Genomic DNA, 14,725 nt, shown 5'->3' on the forward strand with positions numbered 1-14,725 from the left:
ATTTGCGCACTTGTTGAGCAATTTTTGGCTCACCCCTTTTTGTTGTTATTCACCTTATTGTTTTCAGTTAAGAAGGAATATGAAACCCATCAGGACTCGAATGGTAAAGAAGCGGGTCAAGCCTCGGGATCCTCTCATACCCAAGGTGTTGATTCCAATCCAGGAAGAAAGCTTTGAGTTGCCCGAACAGGTGGACTGTAGATAGTTATTGTGTGTGTTTGAATAAAAGATGAAATTAATTTAAAACTGGTTAGTGTTAAAGGGGTTTAGATTCATTTCTTTATTATCTGTTAATCAAATTGTACAGGTTTGGTGATTAGCTAGTAACCCCCAGACTTATACCCCGGGTCTGGAGGGCATTACACTATCACCTTAGTCCCAAGTAGATAAGATCGAAATTTCTCAAAACCATAGACAATATCCAAAATTTCTTTCTCTGTCGTAGTATAATTCTGTTGAGCACCATCTAGGATCTTACTAGCATAATAGACCACATGAAATATGTTGTTCTTCCTCTGCCCAAGAACTGCTCCAACTACGTAGTCACTTGCATCGCACATCATCTCAAAAGGCTCATTCCAATCAGGTGCAGTTATGTCCAGTGTCGTGATTAAACTCTTCTTGAATGTCTCAAAAGCTGCAAGGCACTCATCATCAAACTTGAAAGGAACATCTTTCTCTAGAAAACTGCACAATGGCTTTGAAATTTTCGAGAAGTCTTTGATGAAACGCCTGTAGAAACCCGCATGACTAAGAAAACTGCGAATTCCCTTAACAGAATTAGGTGGAGGAAAACTCTCAATGACCCCCACCTTGGCCTTGTCCACCTCTAGACCCTTACTAGAAACCTATTGCCAGAGAATAATGCCATGACGTACCATAAAGTAACATTTCTCCCAATTGAGAACCAGATTGGTCTCAACGCACCTCATGAGAACGTGTCCAAGATTTTGCAAGTATTCATCAAAAGAATCGCCAAAGACTGAGAAGTCATCCATGAACACCTCCATATTCTGGACAATCATATCAAAAAAGATGGCCATCATGTATCGCTGAAATATGGCTGGTGCACCACACAGACCAAAAGAAACTTGTCTGAAGGCGAAAGTACCAAATGGACAAGTGAAGATAGTTTTCTCCTGATCTTCTGGAGCGATACAAATCTGATTGTAACCTGAATAACCATCCAGAAGACAATAGTACTCATGACCGGCCAACCTGTCAAGCATCTGATCAATGAAGGGCAAAGGGAAGTGATCCTTTCTAGTGCTCTCCACCCCGTGACTGTTCTAGTAGGAATAAGCTCATTCTTCTCATTTGCTACCACAGTAATACCACATTTCTTTGGCACAAATTGAATCGGGCTTACCCATGAACTGTCAAAAATAGGGTAGATGACCCCTGCATCTAGCCACTTAAGAATTTCCTTCTTCACTACCTCCTTCATGATTAGATTAAGTCTTCTTTGCTGCTCGACCGTAGGCTTGCTACCCTCCTCTAGCAGAATTTTATGCATGCAGTAAGAAGGGCTGATTCCCTTGATATCTGCTATAGTCCATCCAATTGCCGATTTGAACTCTCTCAGAATCCTTAAAAGCTTTTTCTCATCACTACTTGAAAGGTCAGATGCAATAATAATAGGCAGAGTAGATGCATCACCTAAAAACGCATACCTCAAATGCTCAGGTAAAGGCTTAAGTTCAAGAGTGGGAGCTTCCTCAATAGATGGCTTGAGGCATTTAGGAGCTTTGTTCAATTCCTCCATTCCAAGAGATTCAAAAGGCATATCTATCTTCCTCTTCCAGGGAGAAGCATTCAAATACTGCAATTATTCTTCACCTTCATCATTTTCACTATCAAAATTCCCAACAAGGCTTTTTTTAAGGCATCGGACCTTAGCAATTAATCAAGTTCCGATATGTCCATCGAATCGACCAACTCCACTTTTAAGCACTCCTCATTATCAGTAGGAAATTTCATAGCATTGAACACATTAAAAGTCACATCCTGATCCAGAACTCGCATTGTGAGCTCACCCTTCTGCACATTTATCAAGGTTCGGTCAGTCGCCAAGAAAGGTCTACCCAAGATTATGGAAATCTTTTTATCCTCCTCGAAATCAAGAATAACAAAATCAGCAGGGAAGATGAGTTTATCAACCTTGACCAAGACATCCTCCACAATAACTCGCGGATATGTAATAGAACGGTCGGCCAATTGCAAGGTCATATAAGTCGGTTTTGGATCAGACAAGTCCAACTGCTTGAAGATTGACAAAGGCATCAGATTGATGCTAGCTCCCAATTCACATAAGCATATGTCAAAAAGACACTTTTCCAATAGTACACGGAATAGTGAATCTTCCTAGATCCTTAAGCTTCGGAGGAAACTTCTGTTGCAACACAGTATTGCATTCTTCCGTGAGAGCGACTGTCTCTAAATCATCTAGCTTCACCTTCCGAGAGAGAATACCTTTTATAAACTTTACATAACTAGGCATCTGCTCACGAGCCTCAGCGAAAGGTATGTTGATATGAAGTTTCTTGAACACCTCCAGAAACTTCTCAAATTGCTTGTCCAGCTTTTTCTTATGCAGTCGCTTGGGAAAAGGCGGTGGAGGATAGATCTGCTTCTCCCCTGTATTACCCTCAGGAGGAATGTGCTCAACAGTAGTCTTCCTTGGTTCCACTTCTACTTCCTACTGCTATACTTCTTTCTCAGCCTCAGCTTCTTCAGTCAACACTTGAGTTCGTTCGGGATTTATAACCTTTTCAGACCTTAAAGTGATTGCCTTTACCTGCTCCTTAGCTTCCCTCTTTCCTGGCACTTCAATGTCACTAGGTAGTGTACCAGGCTGATGATTTAGCAAGGCATTGGCAATTTGCCCAATTTGATTTTTCAGGATCTTGATAAGAACGGCTTGACTCTTGCACATAAGCTTCAACTCCTCTAATTCAGATTTTTCATTGGCTTGTTGCAGCTGGAGTTGTTGTCTTGGTGCATATTGCGGTTGCTGAAAACCAGGGGGTTGTATTGCTTAGCTAAATATTATTGATAAGGATGTTAAACCACATTTTGAGTGTTGTTCCAGCTGAAATTAGGATGATTGTGGTTGTTGGGATGATAAGTGGCTGGCATTGGTTGCTGCGATCGCTGGAAGTTGCTCACAAACTGAGCTGATTCACTAGAAATTGTGCACTGATCAGTCTTGTGGGCACCAGCACAAATTTCAAAGACACTAGCGATTTGATTAACTCCATAATTAGCCAAAGTGTCCACCTTCATCGTCAAAGCCTTAAGTTGGGTAGTGATAGCAGTTGCTGCGTCCAACTCCAGAATTCCTGTGACTTTTCCCTGAGTCAGCCTCTGGGAAGGATTCTGGTACTCATTAGCAGCCATCAGTTCAATAAGTTCATAAGCTTCATCATAGCTTTTAGCCCACAAGGCTCCTCATGATGCTGCATCAAGCATGGGTCTAGAAGTAGCACCCAATCCATTATAGAAACAGTTGATAATCATCCAATCAGGCATGCCATGGTGTGGGCACTTCTTTAGCATCTCCTTATATCGATCTCAAGCCTCACACAGAAATTCTCCAGTTTGCTGAGCAAACTGAGTAAGAGCATTCCTGATTACAGCAGTCTTCGTCATAAAGAAGAATTTAGTGAGGAACTTTTGTGAAAGATCCTCCCAAGTGGTGACAGATCCTGCTGGTAGAGAGTATAACCAGCATTTAGCTTTGTCCCTTAGAGAGAATGGGAAGAGGCGTAGCTTGATAGCATCTTCAGTCACATCATTAAACTTGAAGGTGTCACAGAACTCGATGAAATCCCTGATGTGCATGTTGGTGTCTTCAGTAGGAGAACCCCCAAACTGAACTGAGTTCTGTTTCATCTGAATCGTGCTTGACTTGATCTCAAAAGTGTTAGCCCTGATGGCTGGTCTGATGATGCTTGACTGAATGTCATTAATCTTAGGCTGAGAATAGTCCATCAAAGCCTTCGGATTTTCCGCTTGATCTCCCATCTCTACTAAATTTGGTTCTTCAACTTTCTCTTCTTCTTCTACCTTCTTTTCTTCCTCAAAAACTTCCTTACAAACTACCACAAGTTCTTCCTCGGCTTTATCCAGTGTTCTCTTACGAGTACGCGAACGCGTATGCATACACCCTCGCTAGAGTACCTGAAATAAAATAAGGAACAAATAAGTAACAATGTCCGAGTCAATGAACTTTAATGACCACTGATGGGAAGAACATAAACTATAAATTAACACTGTAGTTCCCCGACAGCGGCGCCAAAAACTTGTTAGTCGTTAAACACGCGCTAATATTACATGCAAGTATACGAGTTCACAAGTAGTATAGAATCTTTTCTAGTTCGTTCCCACAGAGACTGTATTGGTTAACTAATTAATTCACGCACTTAAGCAACAATGTATGGTTATTATTCAGTGCTAAGATGATAACAAATTGAGGTTGTTCATAACTAAGAATTAAACTAACAATTATAACTAAGGGAATAAGATTGATTAAATTAATATATATGACAAACATGGGATTCTAACTTCATTAATTACTTCATTCAATAGCCTTATTATTCTCAACATTAGCATGCAATGGTGATGACACTAATCAGATAATACGAAACTGATAAACACCAACTTTCATTGCACGAGTCCCATACTACCAGACATCCACAAAAGAGATAGAAGCTGAATAGACACCAATTATATTGAGACCCTATATGTCTATAGAATTTGATAACATAATGGTTTAAGCACAAGGTATCTATTTTGATTACACAGGGCAAGTAAGATGGTTAAAATTACCTACGAATCATGCATAACAATAACAATGAACCTATGTTAGCATGGAAATTTCTAAATCCTTAAATTCACTGTCGCTTCATTAAGAATTAACACACTATCTTATAAGTTCGCGACGCTCATAAGACGAATACGCACAACAAATACTAGGATATCAATCAATCACCACATACTAAGGTATCAAAATAATTTAACTAAAGAAATCCATAAATAAATCCGCTAGAACCCCACGATAACAATTAGCCCATGATCGGACTCATCATCAACGTGGGTTCCAAAGAAAGCATAATAAAACAAACATAGTCTTTATAACGAATAAATAAAACCAAGTACAAACAAGAGTAAAGGTTCACAAGTAAGAAACTAGCATCCAAATACAACTTAAAACAAAGATTCACAAGTAAAAATAAGATCTTTTTCGTCTTCGTTGAATCGTGCTAAAAACGGTCTTCTTACGGCTCTCCTTGCGCTCTGGTATGTCTCACCCATAAAAACATTCTTATTTGAATATATATAGCAGTCCTTTGCAATCTGGAAGTCTCCCCACTTAGAAATGAATTAGAATCAGGATTCATATTTTCCGCACCGGCGCGGCCGCACGCTATCACAGCGCAGGCGCGCTACCTTCCTGGAATTCTGGAGCGGCCGCGCGCTATCATAGCGCGGGCGCGCCGTCCTTCTGGGAAAAACTCAGATTTCATCTTTTTCCTTGCTGCTTCGAGTCGGCTTTCCACGAGCTTTTATTCCAACACCACCTTGACACTAAATTAGCACCAAAACAATGCTAATTCACCTGATTCACAGATTAATGCCTGAAATGCAAAAACACTAGAAAACACGTTAAAACACTTAACAACTTGAGTACAAATGCATCAATTCAAAGCTTATTAGAACATTATAAAGTGTCATAAATGCCACTCAACAGCGATGGACGCTAATTGTTATTTTTTAATATTATATTAATTATAGCTGTTAAAAAAGTAAGTAATATATTATTTCTAACTCGATGTCATTATATAGACTAACAAATTATTTTTAATTTAATTTTTTGTAACCTAAACAACGTCTATATCAAATCAAACACTGTCTCTTACTCACCTATTTTGGTCGGTTATATTTTACTTTATTTTAGGGATTTCATAACTTTTTAATGATAATTATATAAGATAATTATGCCAAACTTTTAATATTTCATCTATTATAACATACTATCCTAAATCCGTGCAAGGATTGTTTTTAATATTATATAATTTTCTGAACCTTAATTTGAAATGAAAATTTTAAAATATAAAAATTATTTATTTGAAATTTTTGAATATATGATTTGATAACAATTATAAATATACATGTGTATAAGTGATTGACATTTTAGTTTTAAAAAATAAAGTGATTGAAAAATATAGTTTTATTAATATTTATACGTGTGTTTACAAAAGATAATTATATTTTAATTAAAAGATAAATTCTAACTCAGATCAATAATATACAAATTATATTTAGTTTATATCGAACAAATTAAATTAATTATATTTATATTTATTTTAGTTTAAATTGTTTAAGTCCGGATAAATGGTAACAAAATTATGTATTAATGGTAAAAAAAATTATGTTAGCTCGCACAAAAATAACTATTATTCTATTTCAACTAGTCTAATTATTTTCTTATTTTAATTTTGATTTATCATAAATCAATTGTATAATTTTTTTAGCTCGGATTAATAATATATATATTGATTTATTTTAGTTTAACACTTTTATACTAACTAAAGAATCATCTTTATTTTCATTTTATTAAAGTAGTATGGATATTATTAACATTAAAAATAATCCGTAATTATATAAACCCAAACATTGAACCCACAAATCTATTATCAAATTTTTAATGGCTATTAGAGTCAATTTCGGCCATTAGGATCGGATATCCAGTTATCCCACTCTTCTAAATCTACACTTATACATGCCAGCTGTAATAACCCCCAAAATTTTGAACTTTTTGTAACCCTTATGAATAGTGTTTTTTTTTCTTGCTGATATTGCTGAATAAGAAAACTGTTCATGCCACACTACGTAGGGTTTCTTTTATGGATATTCTGAGATTTTATTAGTACTATATATGGTATATAAGTGTATGTAAAGATCGTCAGAATCCAATTCCGAACACTTTGATTTTCCCGGAAATCCACTACATACGGAAAGAATTGAGTATAAGGTAACAGGATAAAAAGGATTTAAATTCAACAATTTTAATAGAGGATCATAAAAAGGAATATAATGTATTGAGAAAGGTTAAGGGAACCTAAGTAATAAGATCCCGGGTATGATCCCTCAAACGATAAACGAAAGCGAAAGTTAAGCGAACCGTATAACAGATCAGCGGTCATTAGGCAAACAATTAGGAAGTTAATCAAAGAGATTAGAGAGGATGATGTCACCCAACCAATGAGAAGAGGACAAAGAGGGGAGGATGACATCACATGATGACATAAGCATGACATAAGGGAAGGAGATGTGGTTGAATTAAAACCACACAAAGTTCAAGGCTAAAAAGGTAATTAACCAAAACAAAAACAAAACTACATCCACCAAGCCAAAACAAATCATTTCATCAAAACAAAAAAAAATTCTATTTCTCTTCACCAAGAACTTGCTCTCGGCTTTTTCCCTTTTCAAGAAGCAAGATTTTCAAAATCCAAGTTCCAAGCTTCCTAAATTGGTAAGATAATTCTCTAGTACTCCTTATGCATAGTTATGGCTATCTTATGAGTTTAAGCCTCCAATTCATTCTCAATATTCTCCAAGAAATCAATGAAGAAGACAATGAATAGTGATTTCAAGGTTTTTAACTTGATTTTTCTTGTTTTTCCTTTAAGATTCAAGCATCCCTAAGACTCCTCAAGGCTTCCTAAGGCTTCCTAGCTACTCACACCACTTCAAGGAAGGTATATCATCTCCAAACCCTAGCTTTACTTGGTATATTAGGATGATTTTGGTTGTTATGGTAATAGAGTAGCTAATTGATGGTTGGTTTAGAGTTGGGTTGGAATGGTGGTGAATGAAATGTTGAAATCTTAAGGTTTGGTTAAAGGATTTAGTATAGTTTAAATTCAAGTTTTAGGAACAAGTATAATTGTTAATAATGAGTTGGTTGGGGCTGTTGTAATGTGATATGGATGGACTTTGATTGTATGAATGGATTGGGGTTGTTTGATGATTGAATTGGAATAGTATAAAATTTGGAAATCGCGTAAACATAGCCGTCGTAATTTCCGATTTACTTTAGACTACTTTTGTACATAACATTAGGACCCGAGAACTCCCTGCTAGGTTTTTACCATTGCCATGTTTATATAGTTCATGTTACGAGCTTCGTTTTGATATGTGGTTCGTTTGATTCCGATGTACGGTTTAGGAGAAACGGCTGTTTTAAGTAATGACGTTTCGCGAACGAACCATTACCTCTCGCCTTACTTTGAAACATAGGTTAAAGACCTTAAAGGGTTAATTAATGTATGAAACAATTATGTTAAGTGTGTTAGGCAGTTGGTAAGACACTCGCGAAGGAATCGCCTTAAAACTCATAATGGTTAAATTATTAAAAATAGTGGAGCCGAGGGTACTCGAGTGACTTACGAGAATCAGTAAGCGCAAAGCGAGCGTTAGAGTCTAATTTGGTTAAAGTATAGATTTACAAGTGACTTTGGTTTAATTCCAACTCACATGCTGTTTATAGGTTACCAGACTCGTCCCAAGCCATTAATCACCCTCAGTCGCTCAGGCAAGTTTTATATCCGTTATACTGTTGTTGTGATGTATACACTTGTATATGCATTATCTTGTGATAGATGCATGATGGTTAAATTAGCAAATTATTGCGATATATTGTAGCATGTGATATGGTACATATGCATGCCTGTTTCATATTCTTGCCATATATATCTGTTGGTTCAGTTGATAATACCTATGATAGAGAATAGCGGTAATTTGCATATACCCTTAGTATAGGGACCCAAAGGTGAAAACAATTTCTAAAACCGGGAGTCGAGGATCCCGAGTAGATTTTATATATATATATATATTTATATATATATGGTTATAGTTTTCAAAACTATTAATCGAATAAGGTTTATTCGATAACTTTATTTTATTTATTGAATATTATTTCGAATATTCATTCGAGGGCTTATGACTCAGCTTATTTATTTATTGAATATTATTTCGAATATTCATTCGAGGGCTTATGACTCAGCTTATTTTATTTATTGAATTTTATTTGAGTATTCATTTGAGGATCTATGACTCCGATTATTTGCTGAGATATATTCTTTATTTTATTAAAGAATAAGGTGTCGATAATCAAACTCACTTTTGATTATTCAAATAAAGATAGTACTTTCGTATAGGTATATCTTTGGTTATTTAATATTCATTTCAAGTATAAGTTTTAAAACTTCTACTTCAATTATTTTTATAAAGATTATTCTTTATGGGAATATTATTTAAATAATAATATTCATATATTTTCTAATATATTGGGACTGATTTATTTTGTTAAATCAGCATCACTCCAAACATTCTTAAAAATGTTTTCGAGTCTTCAAAATGATTTTAAAGGTTAGGGCGGATCCCAAAACTCATTTTTATATTTAAGATCCTCCTTTCGAAGGGGATTTAAATACTCGCTCAAAACCTGAGGGATCCGGCTCTGTGGTGTGTTTTATATTCGCAACAAGGTTGCTGTCTTGATAAAAGAATTTTGATTACTTACCCAACACTCGGGAAGTAAAATTCTTGGAACAAGTTAATCCATTAGCAGGCATCGCCTGGGAAATATCGGTGAGTTTTCCTTTCCAACTAGATACGACTTCTTAGTGGAGCCGTATCAACAAGTTTCTACTTGGGGAAAGTGGGGACGAGCTTTACGTTTCAGAGTCATGGATTTCATCTGAACTAGGAGTGGCGTAAGTGGTCGAGTAGCGCCGGCCCAGCCTTATTATATTGGCCCAAATGGCCTGGAAGTTCCGCTAAGGCGGTCCATTCCTTAGGAGTTCAGTGTTCGGTTGACAAGTAAATTCGACAGGTTCTCCTCTACATGTAGAAAATGGTGGGGTTGTACTACTACGACTGATCATCGTAAGTGGTCTTCCTGGCGCGGAAAACTCCCGTAATGAGTTCATCATCCAGTTGGATAATTCTGCAACACTACCCGTAGCATTTCGATCGAAAGGCTACGAATGGGTGGTTGCCGAAGCATTGACAGGGTCAAACAGTTTTATTGGTGTTTCTATTGAATGAAGTATCTCGTAACTTCATTTCTTTTAAAAATATTTCAAAGATTGAATATATTAAAGTTTTAATTTATGGTCTCATCTATGGGATGACCTCTTGAATCTTATTATACTCTGAGCAGTAGTAGTTCAAATAGATTTCTAAAAATGGTATAAGTATAGTGAAGTAATTGGTAACTTCATCTTCTTTTAAACTTATATCCAGTAAGTAATTACCTTACACATGATAAAGGATTCTAGTAAGTATCCATTCAGATACTTGTATCATTGTTAACACTATATATTATCTTGCGAGCTGTAATGCTCACTCTTGCTTCATTTCTTCTTCACACAACAACAGTTAGGAAAGATGGTCAGGCTCAAGCAGACCCAGCGCAAGAGCGTGGGAAGCGCCCCGCGCCTTCCCGTTGAGATCGTAGCTGCTATAGCTGCAGAGGTAGATCTACCTGTAGATCAGACGTTCTACTTTTGGGAACTAAATATTGTATAATTATAACTTGTGGCAGATAATGGCAATTAACTGTAAATTTATCAAGTAATCATTTTGGGTTGTAATAACTTTTAAACTGTGGATTCAAAGACTTGTACCTATTTCAATTTCATCTCTGAGACTATGACGTGTGGTGGTGTGTGTTAGTGTGGGGTCACAGCTTGAGGTTGTTTATTATTAATTAAGTTAAGTGATAATTGTGGAAAGAAAGACCGTGACGACCCGGATCCCTGAGCCCGGATCTGGGGGTGTTACAGAAATGGTATCAGAGCGAAGCGTTATAAACCTCAGAGATGATGCGACGATATAATAACAAACTCACAAAGATAATAAGAACTCTTTCCAAGTTCATGGTCGGACTACTTAAAGTAGCGCTGACAGTTAAAACCCTTACGGGAACCCTTATAAGTATCATGATAGTAACTTAGCTCGTTTAATGTGTAGGCGCCTGAGATAGAGGACCCTGAGATGTTCGAGCATGAGCATGATGAGGCACTGCTAGATGTCGAGGATCAGGAGGAGCCTGAGATGGAGGAGGATGAGGAGGACCCCTCAGAGGAGTCAGAGACAGAGGTCATTGCTATTTCAGATGAGGAGGACCCGGATGAGGTCCCAGTGGCTGAGGAGCGTGTCGGAGCTATGGTAGTGTACACTGGTACCCCTTTACCCACACTTCCGGTGGTCAGAGCTCCTACCCCTCCACTACCATCCTGGAGCATCTATGATGACAGCTCAGAGACCCATACTCCCGAGCTTAGGCAGACCGAGGAGGCACCCCTAGCGGCTCCGGATTCACCACCTCTCGACCCTGCCCATAGGCAGTCTTTGTTAGCCCACGGCTATGTTCAGGATGTACTGAGGACCCGATTGGCTGTTGCTGAGGCCCGGATGGATGAGGCCAGGAGGGAGTTGGATGCGGAGAGGGCGGGTAGGCGTACCCGAGCTTATGAGACTAGAGCTGCTATACCCCGATCCTTGAGGAGGGAGCTGACGGGGATAGAGCTCATGTCCCGAGCGAGACTCAGATCTCTCCAGGGGGACAGGCATGGTAGGATCTCCAGGCGGCAGGCCGACTATATCTTCCGTCGTGCGATGGAAAGGGTATGGGAGCTGACCCGTTCCGGTGTGTGATTCAGGATTGATGATGGGATAGTCTAGTTGTCTAGTTAGTCGAGGCCTTAGTAAGAGCCAATTTTCCGGGATAGTTGACTTGTATATAGCATCTTTTTTTCTGACTAGACAGATAGACTCTTGTGTATCACTTTTGGGACAGATGGCTGTAGCACTGTTGTACTTTTGACCAGATCAAACTATGTATTTCTCGCATTATGTATATATTTGTTTCCTTTCAGTTCAGTTCCTTAGTGACGAGATCACTGTTTCTATCATTATTATTACTGCACTTCTTATTAGAACTGTCATAAAATAATAAAATTGCGAGATACATTCTCCCCATTATAGAATTGTGCAAGGCATAATGTTGTGTATGATTATGACCTAACGTTGAATTTCCCAATAATTTTTTTTATTATCAGTATCATGCCGCCAAGAAAGATTGGAACTAGGGCGAACCCTGGATCTGAGGACCAGGGAAGCCATAACCTGGACGATAGGAACTAGGAACACAGTGAAGAGGAAGATGAGGATTATGTGGAATAGGATGACTCCCTGTATGAAGAGGAAGAGGAAACATATGATGTTGAGGGATTTGAGATAGAGGCTGAAGAAGGAGAAACTAAGGTTGAGCAACCAGTACCAAACCCAGGCATGGATCCCATGGGCCAGTTCATGCAACTACTAAGGCAGAACTTGGAACGTCAACCCAACCCACCCCCTCAAGGAAATAACAATGCTGTGGCAAACTCTTTCAGGGCTTTTAAGTCCCTTAAGCCCCCTGAGTTCCACGGATCAGCCGACCCAGTTGAGGCAAGGGCATGGTTAAAGGAAATGGAGAAATCCTTTAAGATTTTGAGTACCGATGAGGCACAGAAGACTGTATTTGCTACCTACCTTCTGAAAGGAGAGGCTAACTACTGGTGGGAGGCCAAGAAAAACATGGAGACAGATGCTATCATAACCTGGGAGAGGTTCAGTCAGTTGTTTCTGGGGAAGTATTTCCCGAGGTTTATGGAAAACCAGATGGAGCTCAAGTTCTTGGAGCTAAAGCAGAATAACTTATCTGTAGCAGAGTATGAAGCGAAATTTACTGAGTTATCAAGGTTTGTGCCGGAGTTTGTGAGCACCGAGGAAAAGAAAGCTAGGAGGTTTCAGCAGGGACTGAAACCGTGGATTCAGAATAGGGTGGCAATCCTTGAGCTTACGGATTATGCCACTCTGGTGCAAAAGGCAACAATTGTAGAAGCCGGAAGTGAACAGATGCAGAAGGAAAGAGAAAAGAAGGGAATAAAGAGGAAAAGTATGAGCATGGGTGGGGGTTCAGCAGGAAGGAGCTTCCCAACTAGATTTAATCGAGGAGCAGTATCCCTACCGGGAAAGAACACTGGATTTAAGCGACCAATGAGCGTGAATGTGAGCCAGAGCGGCCAGAAGTCAAGAATGTCCTATTCCAACCAGTCTCGACCCCCATTGGCAGCCTGTAACACTTGTGGAAGAATACATTCTGGGGAATGTAAGGGAAAGCCAGTAACCTGCTTTAAGTGTGGGCAAGTGGGCCACTATTCTCACAAATGCCCTTCGTCAGCCCCTGCCGTCATTCCAACCATCACTTGTCATCAGTGTGGACGCCCGGGTCATTGGAAGAGGGAATGCCCAATGAATAAACCAGCAGCTTCAGGAGCCAGCAGGGCTGCCTCCAATAAGCCACCTACTGCGAGGACTTTCAACATGACAGTCCAGGATGCTATGAAAGACTCAGATGTGATAGCAGGTACCCTTTCTCTAAATTCAGTCAGTGCAAACATTTTATTTGATTCAGGAGCAACTAAATCTTTTATATCAAGGGACTTTGCGCGTAAATTAAGACTTAAAGCTGAACCCTTGATAGCACCCTTACAAGTAGAAATAGCCAATCATGAAATTATTCCTGTTAACCAGATTCACCCAGCCTGTGAGATAGGCATAGGGGAAAAATCTTTTGGTGTTGATCTGATCCCTTTTAAATTAGGGGAGTTTGATGTAATTTTGGGAATGGACTCGCTATCTAGCAATGATGCTCAGATAGACTGTAAGGGGAAGAAAGTTAAGTTAAATATCCCAGGAAAGAAAGAAGTTATATTTAGAGGAAAGAGGCAGATGCAAAAATTTTTGACTATGGCCCAGGCCAGAAGGATGCTACGAAAAGGAAATGAGGCCTACCTAGCCTATGTGGTGGACACGCAGAAGGAGGTGCCCAACTTACAAGATATTCCGGTAGTCAACGAATTTGAAGACGTATTCCCACAAGACCTTCCGGGATTACCACCCGATAGAGTGATTGAATTTGCTATTGAGTTGGCCCCAGGGACGACGCCAGTTTCAAAAGCACCTTACCGGTTAGCCCCGTTAGAAATGAAGGAATTAGCTACCCAATTGCAGGAACTCTTGGATAAGGGTATGATAAGACCCAGTGTGTCTCCGTGGGGAGCACCAGTTTTATTTGTTAAGAAGAAAGATGGGAGCATGAGGCTGTGCATCGACTATCGAGAGTTGAACAAGCTAACCATAAAGAATAGGTACCCATTACCTAGAATAGACGATCTGTTCGACCAGCTAAAGGATGTTGTTTATTTTTCCAAGATTGACCTGAGAACTGGATATCACCAACTAAAGATTAAACCCGAAGATATTTCCAAGACAGCGTTTCGTACTAGGTATGGGCATTATGAGTTCTTGGTAATGTCCTTTGGATTAACCAACGCCCCAGCGGCTTTCATGGATTTAATAAATAGAGTATTTAAGAAGTACTTGGACAAGTGTGTGATAGTTTTTATCGATGATATTTTGATCTACTCAAGGACCGAGGCAGAACATGCAGAGCATTTGAAAATAGCTCTAGGAATACTCAGAGAAGAACAGTTGTATGCCAAATTCTCAAAGTGTGAATTCTGGCGGAATGAAGTACAATTTTTAGGACATGTGATCAATAAAGAAGGAGTATTGGTCGACCCCTCCAAGATAGAGGCGG

The 14,725-nt window shown here is 38.8% G+C and overlaps 1 non-coding gene across 1 annotated transcript; it reads left to right on the forward strand.

The window, feature by feature from the left end:
• The first annotated feature begins 3,529 nt into the window (after nt 1–3,529).
• Nucleotides 3,530–3,636, forward strand: LOC141688235 (small nucleolar RNA R71). Its single transcript, XR_012561692.1, has one exon. It is a non-coding gene; the product is annotated as a small nucleolar RNA R71 (small nucleolar RNA).
• The last annotated feature ends 11,089 nt before the right edge of the window (nt 3,637–14,725 follow it).

Source organism: Apium graveolens, chromosome 9 (genome assembly GCF_009905375.1).
Source record: "Apium graveolens cultivar Ventura chromosome 9, ASM990537v1, whole genome shotgun sequence".
Taxonomy (NCBI): Eukaryota; Viridiplantae; Streptophyta; class Magnoliopsida; order Apiales; family Apiaceae; genus Apium; species Apium graveolens.